Here is a 14011-nt window from a genome sequence, read left to right on the forward strand (position 1 = left end):
CGAAAACATTTTACAAAGTCGAATTCACATTTAAAAGACATTTTGCAATAGTAAATACTTTGGGTATGACCGAGCTCTTGCGCGAATTCAGCAGAAAATTCGGAACGAGTGATGCACTGAGCACGTATGCCTGGTTTGGTCACGCGGCTCGCTTTTTGCCGACTCCGTTCTTAACGGTACCGACACGTCCTCGTGGTCCAGTTCATCACGTGTTTTCAGAGGAGCCCGGCGATTCGAGGAGTCATCCCGGGAGGTCGTACACCTCCGTACGGGAGGAAGTTAAAAGCGGCTGCGGATACATCGGTTGCTTCATTCCAGCGATTTGTATTTTAATATACGTCCGTCTGTTGGCCCTGATCACGCGATTCTTATTTATTCTAATTTAGCCTCATTAACTCGTGTGAAAACACAGCTGCGAGGACATCGATATCCAATTGTATTCTCGTCGATGTTTTCGCGTGGCAATTAATGCATTTCCCGTGAGATTTATCGGAGCTCCGGTTATTAATTAATTTATTAATTTGTTGATGAATTTGCTGTTGAAGAATTAGCTTTAAAAGCGAACCTAACAAGTGTATAATTATATAAATAAATAGCAAACTTTTTCCTTGTTCTTGCATCATACATGTATAAAAATATGATTAATCATTCGCGTATGAATGGACTATTATTAACGACCTAATATCGTATTGTTGCTGTTAACGAACTCTCTTCTGTGATAAAACCGCGTATCGTTTGAAATGATGCTCGCGCACAACAGCACTCCATTCTGACCGATCAAAGCGTTTTACACTCCGATGAATTAATCAGTCACCTGCATTTAATTTCGTTCCTTAAAAAGGACGCAAGTCGCAAACTTATAAATCATTACATAAATATATGTAAAGAAATGACAAGTATCAATTTATCATAAGGCTAATGCAATTTTATTGATGATTTTTCTATCAGTTCTCTCCTCTCTATTTCTTTTTACAATTCATAATACATTCCTGTGTCTACAGATTAATTTACGAAATCATTCTATTATCATTCACAATCAAATGGGTAAGTAACCAACGTCATCGATCGATTATAAATTGAACTTTGATCGTGAAGTTGATGGTAATAATTCCGTCCGTTAAAATAAGAACTCATCGAAGATGTTCCAGTTAGGAAAATAGCGATACAATAATTTATTTTTATATTACGGATTATACACTTTTTTGACTTTTTGATAAATTTGTATTTTTCTCTAGTAATTGACTATTTTAGTAAGAAAAAATTTGTTAGAAAAATTAATATGGAGAAAGAAAGATAATTTATTATATAATCTCAAAGTAGAATACAAGTTTGGAGAAAACAATGAGAATGCGAATGTTACTTTAGACAAGAAACGGGGTATTAAAAACACGAGATATCTACGTTTACGTTCTGAGCACTTCTCAATCTTGTTGACTGCCTAAAACTACATTTAGACTGACCCTCGACAATGCTTGCCAAGAATTTCTAACCGAAATTAAATTTGCAATTTTGTTGATCAATAAACAGTCCAAATTTCTCACTGTTAGAAATTTATTTACATCAATAATAAACAAAGAAAAGCCAGAGCGTAAACTTGTCTTAACACTTGTGATATGTAAACAGGAAGAGTATGGAGCCTTGGTTTTGAAGAAATTGGAAATATCGCGAAGAATTCCATTAAAAACTCTAAAGTCACACACGATTGACAATATGTGAGTCATCGGATAAACGGTAGTAACGCGTGCAGTGTAAATGAAATGTTAATTGATTTCGGAGCACGCGTACGCATATTTCGCAACGTTGTTACCTATTAGTAGATATCTAAAAAGTGTTACGTATTCGGAAACATATTACTCTTCCGGGATTACTTTTTTGTGGTTAACATTACTTTCTACGAGTCTCATTTTTTTGTAAATGATATTTCTTCTTGCCATTATGAATGAAATTAAAAGTCTAAATTACGATGAAAAGTTATCTCATAAATTATTGTTTATTATTCTAAAATGTAATTTGTGTTGTTACATGCAATATACGTAATTTCTTCCTCCCACCTCTCTTTATTAACTCTTTCCTGACAAACTGTAAGATCTTAATAAAGACCGCAAAATAGAAAACGAATAACAGATTAAATACTAAAGAAATAACAATTTTGCTGAAATATTGAAAAATTTAGATATAGATTTAAAAATAATTTTGTTACGTCATCAAAATAATTATATATGAAATTTAAGTATGATGGACGATGCTGCAAAAAAATTGACATTCTAGCTGCTTGAACTACATAATTATTTTGACAGTTCAACAAAATTATTTTTAAACTTGTATGCAAATATTGTGAATTTTTAAATATTTAGATTTATATCTAGCTATCTCTTTACAGATACTTTAGCAAAAAATTTGTTATAAAGTAACAATGAGTGACGATGCATGAAGACCACACAGTCCGTCTTTCTCCCATAAATAACAGCCAAAGTATCGATATCAGGCATTCATGCGAAAAGATTGGCAAGCCGCAACGCGCCAAGAGATCACGCTGGAAGCAAGCGTTAGAATAGGATAGGTCAATCAACTCGAGTAATCGCGAATAACAAGATTCGCGTTGCTAATAAGTCCGTCTAAGACTGCCTATGGCCGGCTCAATTAGTGCCGATCGATCGATTTGCACGCTAGATGCGAGACATGATTGCTGTCAATTCGCATAAACTTCAAGGAGCGATTGCAAAAGGACGACAGAATTCAGACGACGACGGGGCAATGGCCATCGATGACAGAACTAGATGCTGAAACAGGACTTGAAATTATTGATCTTGTAGCAAGTACACTCTTACATATCGACATTTCTATTTATTCCGCGTTATCTGAGATCCCTCGTCGCGCCTTTTGCTTCTCCCTCTTGAAGAGGGTAATAAATAAGCAGAAATAATATTTCTAGAGACAGAAGCTAAGACCGTTCTTCCAATAATTTAAAGAAAAATATATCTCTCTTTCTCTACCTAATATAAAATAAGAAACCTTTTTATATTTAAGGCACAAGCCAATCATTCTAGGTTCCATGACAATTTCTATTCCCTAACCAAAATGTTATCCGATTGCTATGTCGTTTGCCGTAATTTTTCATAGATTATGGACAGTTAGCAACCGTTTTTATGTTAACGAAACAGACAGTCACGCGAGTGATTCAAGATTAATGTCGGGCAAGAACCACATGTGGCCGTGCCTGAAATAATATCCATTGCCTGCCAATGGAGGCAATTAGGAACAATATCGTCGTACTGACATACATTTCGCGACGAGACGGTAGGCATGATCGTCGCAGGCGTTGCTCAAAAGCCAATTCAGACGAAACGGCATTTCTAACGTGTTTTCTAACAAGTTGTTATACCAGTCGTTGAATACGCTTTGCTACTAGTTATAACAGTCTCCTAACATGGTGTCCTGTCAAACGACAGGTCACAACGCGAGGTCGCAACGTGATGTTCGCTGTTTGCAACAAAATTTCTCATTTACTTACAACTGTGTCAGGGAAATCAATTAAGCATTTAAAAAATATTAAATATTAAATTTTCAAGTTCTGAAAGTCCATAGAAAGTTTCTGCGTTATTTTGTTTCAAGTCTCCTGTGGAATTATGATTGATTTCATCGCATGCTATTAATCATTACTTTTATGCTCAATGCTTTTGTAATATTCCATAATATTTTAACATATTTATCTTTAAAATCAATCAACAATCCACCTTGTTCAACTTGTCTGCAACATTTCAAATGATTAACCGATTTATAAATTGTATCTGTTTAGTATTTAAATTAGAACAAACAGAACTGAGAGATTTTAATTTTAAAAGTATAATTACATATGTGTAGTCACAATCAAATACCAAGAAAAAGATATTCTCGTGGATTATCCTTCGCGAAATGCCTTACAGGGGAAAATGGAATTTTATTACGTATTAACATATAAAGATCTAGTCGGCCTTCACCCTTTCATTATGCGTAACTCTTAGAGAAATTAGACTTCTTGGATTTTAGAAGTATCTAGTTTTATTCAACATTTATATAAAATGTTTCAGTTAGAAATAATAAACAAAATTAAAAAATAAAAAAAATAAAACTGCTTTGTAAAATAAGCCTTATACATGAAATTTTTGTAAAAAAAATATAAAAAAATGTATCAAGTATGGAGCTATCTTTTTTATAATTCATTATGTAAATATATAATAATATTTATAAGTTCCACGATTAAAAAAGAAACGCAATAGCAAAAACTTCAATAATAGACAAGGTCTGAAAAAACTCAAGGCAAATTATTAGTTCTGAGTCTTTATTTTTCTTTATTAACTGCCATTCTTTTAAAATTTATTATATCTATATAGGAGGCATTTCACGTCCACGGGCACTTTTGAAATATCATTTTTAATTTTTTTTTTTTTAATTTGCTGACATATTCTATATTCAGATAAAAATATTCAAATAAAAGTATGAGACATGTGTTTCGCGAAAAAAATTTGAGATCTTTTTGTGAAGTTATTCACACTTATAAGTTGCAAAAATTCATAAATAATGTCGCTCATACGAACATTCAAATTTATTATATCGTCGAAACCATTAGTCATACAAAAAAAATACAAGAGATAAATTTTAAAGAAAAAATGTTCTATGGGTTATTTTTAATTTATCATTTTCACATAAATAAATCATTTTCCATTTGTTTACAATTTTTATTAACATTTTTCATCAACTCACTAATTTAAAAATTTTGTAAAAATATATCATATTTTACTTCAATTATAAGATAATCTTAAAAATTCCAAACTGGAACTCGAATGGAATATATAGTTAAAAAATTCTGTTATGTTCCGCACGTATACGGAACCGAACCGTCAGTCACACAACAGAATTTTTGTTTCAAAGATGCCCGGTTTGAATGTTTCATAGTTATTAAATTTCCTAAAAGAGTAAATGGAGAGATCGTAAGGAATTTTTATTATACGTCACTATTACATTTAATCTATTAACCAACATATCGTTACTTCGATGTAAAAAGCTTTAAATACTAGTTACTAATATACTAACTAATAATCTTCGTTTATACTCAATTGGTCATAAGGGTCAGATATAAATCCCGGAAACACATTTCGCACCTCATTGGCAACGGTGATGTAACGTTTGCAGTTTCATAATAATACTCGTTTTCATCCATGATTCGTGCAAAAGAACCTGAATCTTCACACAACTATTATCTATAATTTGTAACGCAATTAAGGGAATTCAAAGTTGTTTTAAATATTTCAAGCTTTGCAATATTTAAACTATAAAATGCATTTTTATTCATCGCTTAATTAATTTGATTTTTTAAATTATAATATTGTCTTTTATTTTATAAACTATTTCTTTTTAATTTTATTAAAAAGCAAAACAAAAATTCGGAATTATAATGTATGAACTTTACGATCTCCTTCAGATTTTTCACGATCAGTATAATAGAATTTTAATAAATATCACGTAAAATATATTGTAAATATATTATGTATTTTTTTCGCTAAGTTTGGTGTTAACAATTATCGCCAATTAATTAATTTTTTCATGTAAATAAAAAATATAAATAAAAGTTTCATTAATTCAGACTCTGCAATTGCAGTTGACAAATGAGTATAAAGTTATCATTTTTATTTAATTTTCTTACTAATAATGTACTTTATTAATTTGCTTGTAACATGTACTTAAAAAGATAAAAATTTATTTTTGTAAGTTCGTAAAAAGAACCATTTTTATCAGTAATATTGACTAATGCGTGGTCCTTGATAAAACAGTTATCTCTGGTAACGTTCTTAAATTGATAATGATGATGAGACGTGAAAACGCAATCATACGTGTACATTTTCACTTCCTACGTATGTTATAATATATTTTACGTGATATTTTCACAAATATAAAAATTATATAACTATTAAGATTATTATATTATTTAGGTAGGTGGTATAATTATCTCTATTTATCCCTATTAGTCTCAAATTCATCAACCATATAATCGATTGATGAATTTAATATAGATATATAAAATATTTTCTGAATGATGCATAAAATATTTTATATATCTATATCAATTAATATGATTTAGAACATTTTTAAATGTACGTATCTCATGAAATTGCTACATATATCATTATAATAAATTTTAAGATGAAAGTTTAGAATTAAAAAATAAGATAAAGATTGTTTTTTAAATATTGTTGACGTTTCACGGATAGAGATCATGTACCGCGGTATTTACATTAATAATCTATATCTGTCTTTCTATTTGCTTGTACGGCATTAGTCATGTGTTCACGACTAGTAATCAGTCGCAGTAGATATCATTCATGAGTTGACATAAAATACCGGTGTATGACATTATCAAGTGACAAATATTTATAGCAACATATTTATGGCATAAAATCTATTTAATTTAAAACTGTTAAACACTTCTGTTTGTGTTTACTTTACTACAATTTGATAATCAAAATAACAATCCATAAATATATAAATATTTATAAATCTCTATCATATAAGTGTAAGGTGCTGATTACAGTACTTAAATTAGATGGATTTTTTTTTTTACATAAATAACGTTTTACTTTTATTATATAATATTATTTTATTATATAATTTGCTAGTTAATGTAACACTAGATATTACATTTTATATAAATGTGATGCATATTTAACTTAAATTAATGCTCGTTAAATTAATATACTTAATTTTAATTTGAAAAATTATTTAATTTTTAATATTTTTTTAAAAGAAAAATGTTGCAAACTTTTCTTCTTATCCTTATTTTATTTCTCCACTAAAACTTTCCATTTTGTTCGCGTAACAATCACATTTGTTTCGACATTCATTACGCATCTGTTTAAGGAAAGGCAATTAAAAGTTGATACCGTCTTTCGATTCAAGAGAACGCTGAAATGTTCCATTCATATTAGTCTACTGGGTTGTATTACGTAACGTAGTATATTGCGATGATATGTCAGAATTTCGTTCGTGTAAAAGCCTTGGGCGATAGCGATCATTTTCATCGTCTACCTCGGTTTCTCAGACCGCAAGTTGACTATTGATATATGCATACATAAAAAAGGGTCTGTTCACCGGACTATACGAGAGATAAAGGAAAACGATAGAGAAAAACGGTAAGAGTTAAAGAAGAAATTATATAGGATGTTTTTCAGATATCCATTCAGATATCTTGTACATTCAACAAACGATATATACAGACAGTCAAAAGAGACAGAAATAGACAGATCGGTAGACACATTTATATGTTTTCGCAATCGGCCATGAACAAATCGGATGCTCCGCAGAAGACATTATCGGAGATAATAGAAGCGGCTAGTAGCACTGAATCAGTTCAATCAAATAAAATAGTCCGCAGTAACGTCCCAGGAAACTACGGAGCAGTAATCAAGTATGAAATAGCATAGCTATTAAACATTAATAGCTTGAGAAATTTCTAAGAGAGAAAAGCTATAAAAATCCGCGTGATTTATAGAAACATCTTAAGATAAAATGAAGAATGTCATTTATATAGAAGAACATTCATTATAAACCTATCTTTTAAAGAATTAGATTTTATATGTATGATTCCGCAAATATATTTATTTTTATTTCCCCTTAGCTTTAAATTCTAAGACAAATAGTATCATTAAAAATTGCCAATGCAATTTCCAATGCAAAAATTATTTTAAAAATAATTTAAAAAACAGACAAGTATATAAAAGAATATAAAAAATGAAAAATCTACTTCAAATCTTAATTAAATTTATTTAGAATAAATTTGTTTCTTTCTCAACTTTAGAATTAAAATCTTCCAAATTTTTAAAAACAGTTAAACTATTATTTTCCAATAAATCGTTTAAATTTTATTTTTCAATAATAACATCAATAATAATAAGGAAACTTCCAACAATTTATGATATATTGTAAATGTCACAGATAATTCTAAAGAGGAATATAAAATTAAGAAAGAAAAAAAAAAAGAACCAGGTATTGAAAAATTACATTCAAAAGAAGGAATGTAAAGAAAATGAAAGAATAAAAATAGACGACAGATAAGTGATAAAAGATACAATAAATATACAGGGGTTGCAAGTCACTTATGCCGTGTCTGGAACATCAGCATTGCTAATGACAGCCGTCAGTGACGACCTTCGCCACGTTTAGGTCTGGTCGAGAAAAGATCTCACATGACCCAACTAACTTCTCCATCTTTCACTGTGCCTTTTCGTATCAGCATCTGCACTTGCCGTCCTTTTCTCGAAAAGAACGTGACCTTTCTAGAGCTTCATGAACCCGACAACGATTTAAGATACACGAATTAACGCGGCGACTGACAAATAACAAGTACAGTACTTAATGAATCGCATTCCTTGGTGTAACTTAAGACGTCGTTAATGCACAAAATTACGAAACGTTTAAAAAAGAAAAAGAAAGATTCACATTTAATGATATTTAATGCATTTCGACATAATAATATTAATATAATAATTTATTAAAATTTTTTTAATTGATGATCAACATTGTATATTTTGTTTTTTGTTAAAGAATATTTTATAAGAATTTATAGCAGATTAGCAACATATAAAAATATTGTATTAATAAGAGAAAAGAATACTCCAATTTGTGCGACTCTTCTTCAATATGTAATATTAAAGGTCAAGACCAAGCGATTGCTTCAATGTCGAGATATTTAATATTAATAGATATTAATTCTGAAATTTAAGTCCTGACAGATGGAATTTTAAGAATGCAAAATGATAAAAACTCCTTGATTTCTAATTAAAATAATATGACTTCATCTTAAATTAGTGTAAGTTGAATTAAAAGTTATTAATATGTTCAAAGATATTAAAAATTAAAATATCAAAATATCAAAATCTTTTAACACATTTTCATTTAAAAAAGAAAATAAGCTTCTTCTCCTATCCCAAAAAGTTTGCTTAAAAGAAACAGATAATTACATTAATTATTACTGACTATATGTCTAATATAAAAATGTTTATTATTTATTACACTATCGATCATAAGAAAAAAAAATGAAGGAAAAAATTAGATATCAGCAATAAAATGTTAATCGTACATTAATGAATATGCAATACATGACACATCTGTGTTTGTGCCTTGAATGGCGCTTGTCTCCTTCCTATGATATGTAAATAAATTGCGCAATGAACCAAAATATATCGACTGTCGTGTCTCGCTCGTGACGACCTTTTGGCACATGTTTCGTTGCGAACATGATGAAAACGCCAGAGAGCCACAAGAGAAATTCAAAATTCACGTAAAAAATAGCAACCAATCTGAAAGATAAAGATTTGTTTGATTTTCCACGTTGCGTTATCACATATCGATAAGCATGCGATAAGAGGTACATAAGATATCGGGTGGAGCTGTAAAGCGCTTCGCATGATTTTTAAATTACGAATGACACGATACATTATCGCATTTTTTTTTAGTACAATCAACAGCGTTGATTTTCGTGGAAAGTTTTTGTACTATTTCGCTGTTTCGAATAATTTTTACAAAATTTAGTATTCATTACAATCCAATGATGATTCGTCATAGAAGTATAAATATATTATGCGCCAAAATATAGAATGTTAAAAATAAAAAATTCTTGGCAAAAATTATGGACGACATATTAGACTTTTATCGGAGCGAATGCATACATTGAGCAGTATAGAATTAATTTTTTGGGTCAAGAAAAAATTCGCGGATCATAGAACATATACAATTGGTCTGAAATATTTTGTAATAATTTAATGACACGTAAAAATTTATCACGTTGATAAGATCTTCGTATTATTCTTATATTTACATTGTTCCAATAAAAAGTAAAAGTGTCGTTACCTCAACTTTACTTATTCATTTACGACAACATGAATAATTATGAATCTTTCTCTTGGCGAAATAAAATTAAGCGCCATAAAAATTCAACGCGTCATACAAATGTTTTAGAAGGACGTTCGTCGTGTTTATAAAATTATTTCGACATTGTCATCGTCAATGAACATGAAGAAATTTTATATTAGCATTTCAGTAAAAGGCTGCTCTCGTAAGAATGAATAATTGGGCTTTCCAGGATATGATTTTGGAAAGTCCAATTATTCATTTTTACGAGGAGACCGTCTCTTATTGCAATACTAATGTATAAAATTTTTTCAGGTTCATTTACAGTTAATAAATTTGATTATTAAAAAGAAAAATCAAATTCTTATTTTGGAATAATTCAAATAAGAAAAGAAAAATAATAATTAACATCAGTATTATTAATGCTATTGATAGAAATTTATAGAAAAATAATTTTTCTACGCTGTATGCACAAATTACAGATGTAGAGAGGGAATCTTCAGAAACGTAACGTGTAAAGCACGGTTACCTGCGGTTAGAACAGGCCAATACGCAGGAAACTAGTAGAAACGGCTCGGAGTTTACCTCATTCCCGACGTTGCTGCGAGGCGCAGAGCGCCGAAGTGAAGCTACAACGTGGCGTACCGTAACATGCCGCGCATGCATAAGAATGCACACCAGCCGGAAAGGTAAAGGTGGGTTCGATGACGTCGCGTGGTCGTAAACACCTGAGAACTCGTTATCATGACGATACAGACGCGCCAACCGATGTTCATCTACGGCTGCACCATTGCCTTGGCCTGCTCCGCCAACGAGTTAGATGCATCGAACGAGTAAGTAATCCGTGACGGCTGACGAAGGAACGTTAGTCGCGACTATCATCTCTCCCCGGTTTTAACATGTCACAGCCAAGATGTAGATATTTTCAAAATGAGCAACACATTGTCCCGTATACACTGTTAGATATCAAAGAAGTAATGGTAACTGAATCTTTTGAGTTAAATAACGTTTTGTTATTTTTAACTTCCATGTCAAAATGTAAAATGAATCCGTAGTTGGTTTCAAAGTGAATATCGTCCGTATTAACGTATGAGCTTAATAAACAATAAACTAAAGAGTCAAATTGAATACATTTCCTTCAGTTAAATTGTTTAATCTATTTTAGCTAAATTAACGACATATTGAGTAGGAGCGACTTTGAAAATTAAATCCCATCGGACTGTCGTAAAAAGAGATACTTCGGGTCCTGCTAGATATCAGAAGTTCCGTGAAGCAAATATGAAAGTTCTTTGAGAAATTCCGTTTGAATCTATTACATTTTTTTTGTTGTTCATCATGTAATATATTATTTTCTAACCGTTAGGTAAGAGAAACATGCGTATCATTTGAATGTGTAAACTTTTTATCGAGCTCTTAAACGCCTTCGCGGCTAAATATAACTGGAAAATATTTGCCAACGATTACCTTTATTTGCAGATATTAATCACGGAATTGACTTAGTCGTTTACTCTCCTCGGGGCTGATCGTCGCTTGAGTTAGCTGGATAACGAGCGGCCAGTTGCGTGCTCAGAATAACGTTGTACATCTGGGCGACGTACCCATCATCTCGAAAACCGGAAGATGCAAAGGCAAATTAATTCCAAGCGTCCAGCTTTACGTTCATTACGTCGGCCATACCGGGCGACTTGCTGATAAATCATCGAAGAATTTTCCGAAGAAGGATAATATCGCGAAACGTCGCAGGCGGATACGGACGGTATGTTTTCTATTTGTCATTTGCATGCATGTGCGGTCCCGCGATTGCGATCAACTCGAGGGGAAAATTTAATATGTCATGATTGCCTACGTTTTCAATGCCGGCAAATTTGCGACACATAGCAAGTGTCACAGAGATCTCGGATTAGCGGAGAAAAACAAGACTATGTACGAGAGATATAGTACGAGAGAATAAATGCGCGGACGCGCTCAAGAAAGCGAAACTGTGAGTTTTCGAAAGTAAAGCTCGAGAGGCTTGTCTTCATAATTCACTCAATTAAAAGTGAAATTGCCGTGACGTTCGAGTTATTCGTATCCTGCCGTACCATTCGAAGTTTGCATTCAAAGCCACGTCCGTCGTCGAGATCTCGATCAATTGAATTGTTCAGCGCCAGCCGATTGTCAATCTCGCGACGCATCGAACGCACAACTTGCCTCTGTGTCGCCAGACACACAAGTGAGTATTACGTCCTCAAGGTCGCCAGAGATTTAATTTCAGGCTTTTAATTTTCTCGAGCGCCGATGAGCCAACTTCCACGGTCGGATTTGCATCGCTCGGGCTCAGGATCAGCCGCTACCTCTGATTAACGCCATTACGTAATAACCATCGTCACAGACAGCCAGAAGATATCTTAGGCTACGCAGGTATATATACTCTTCTGTACATACCTACTTAATTCTAGGCGAGTGAGCGCGCTCGATTTCCGATCCTCGGACGCGAGTGCGTGCATGCATGCGTGATGCGTGCACGCGTACGGACATCATAGAGACACTAGAGATCTCTACGGAAAGCTGCCACTTTTGAGAGAGGAGATTTGCCCGATTAACGTCCGAGAATTTTCGTGCGACCGTCCCCGTGACACGACGTGAAAGATTTCGGTGCAAGTGCTGCAAGGATTTATGACCGGTTTTACCGTTATCTCATTTAACTTTAAGCTAGATTTAACTCAACTTTCAGGAATGCGCTATTTTTTAATTTTAATCCCAAAAGAAAAGTAAATACTTTTTCCCTTCCTCTAGATTTAATTCGGAAACGATTTCTGAAAATGTGTTTTGAATCTAAATATCGAAAATTTAAATATTTATCTAGCTTGAAAAACTAATCGGGCAATTATATTCGCTAACGTATTGAGTCAAACGATTCGTAAGAAGATACAGATACCGATGCGTGACTTATAGAATAACCATTTAAGCCACGTACTATATAATTAAATGTAAAAAAGTAGAAAAAAAAATGAGAGCAATGAGTTCTAGAACGTGTTACAATGAGAAGTTGTAGCTCCCAGAGTTATTTATTTATTAATCAGCGAAAAATATACTTGCTGTAAATCGTGACAAGCGCGATGATCGAATCCGGCATGCATATACATAATGTAAATACGATTAATGCACACGAGATATTCCGACCGATATACAAATGTGAATGTACATTATTATCATGAAATATATATTCATATTTACATCAAAACTTTATATCGCAATAAAAAAAAATATCTTTTTTCATTTTTTGTCTTATTTACCCTATATAATACACTTTATCCGAGAGATATCTTGGAAATCTGTTCTTAGGACGTTCAGAGGACATAGAGATGTCCTCTAGATGCCTTTAAGATGTTTCTTAGAGATCTATATGAAATATTTTGCAAAACAGTATAATTTAAAGAACAATTCTTCACTTTATAAACAGTTTTTATGTGTAGAAATCACATCTCTTTTATAAGAAATATTATGGATAAAATTACATAACTTACAATAAAATAAATCATTAAGCAACAATTATTAAATTTAAAATTTATCAAAGAATTAATAATTATTTATGTAATATTTGAAATAATCAGAATAACGATAAAGATTTTCTTTCGAACCAGTTTGATGGTAGGCATCGATTGATTTTGCCTAAATAAACTATATTGATTGACTTGACTTTATTTGATAACTTCAATTAAAGCGCACAAAAATCTATTAAAAATAATTAACCTTGTTATTCACTGGTAACGAAAAATGCTTTATTATCAGGTTCCGAAGTAAGTTTTGCAGAAAGTTTCGAAAGATGATTACAGTATTCCAGAAATTTTATGAAGATCATTACGGCCCGTAATAAAGACAATCACCATTCGTGGCACGACCCTGACTACCATGAGGTTGTGTTATTTTACTTTCAGCATTTCGTTCTAATTTTAGAAAAACACGCTTCAACCACTAAGACCGGAAATATAGGTTCACGGAAAGCAGAACGTATAAAATAAGGTTCTATCTTACTGCATCGGAAGCGCGAAGATATTTCATAAGTTGAGCGGACACAAATAAAATGATTATGTAACGCTACTTCAGAAATCATTTAATATTTAAATTGCATTCAAGTAACCAAGTATATATA

At 31.9% G+C, this 14011-nt stretch overlaps 1 protein-coding gene across 2 annotated transcripts in view; it reads right to left on the reverse strand.

Annotated features, from left to right (window-relative positions):
• Positions 1 to 14011, reverse strand: part of LOC108755037 (protein windpipe) — a 22345-nt gene that overhangs the window by 7063 nt on the left and 1271 nt on the right. The gene's annotated exons all lie outside the window — the stretch shown is intronic.

Source organism: Trachymyrmex septentrionalis, unplaced genomic scaffold (genome assembly GCF_001594115.1).
Source record: "Trachymyrmex septentrionalis isolate Tsep2-gDNA-1 unplaced genomic scaffold, Tsep1.0 scaffold121, whole genome shotgun sequence".
NCBI lineage: Eukaryota > Metazoa > Arthropoda > Insecta > Hymenoptera > Formicidae > Trachymyrmex > Trachymyrmex septentrionalis.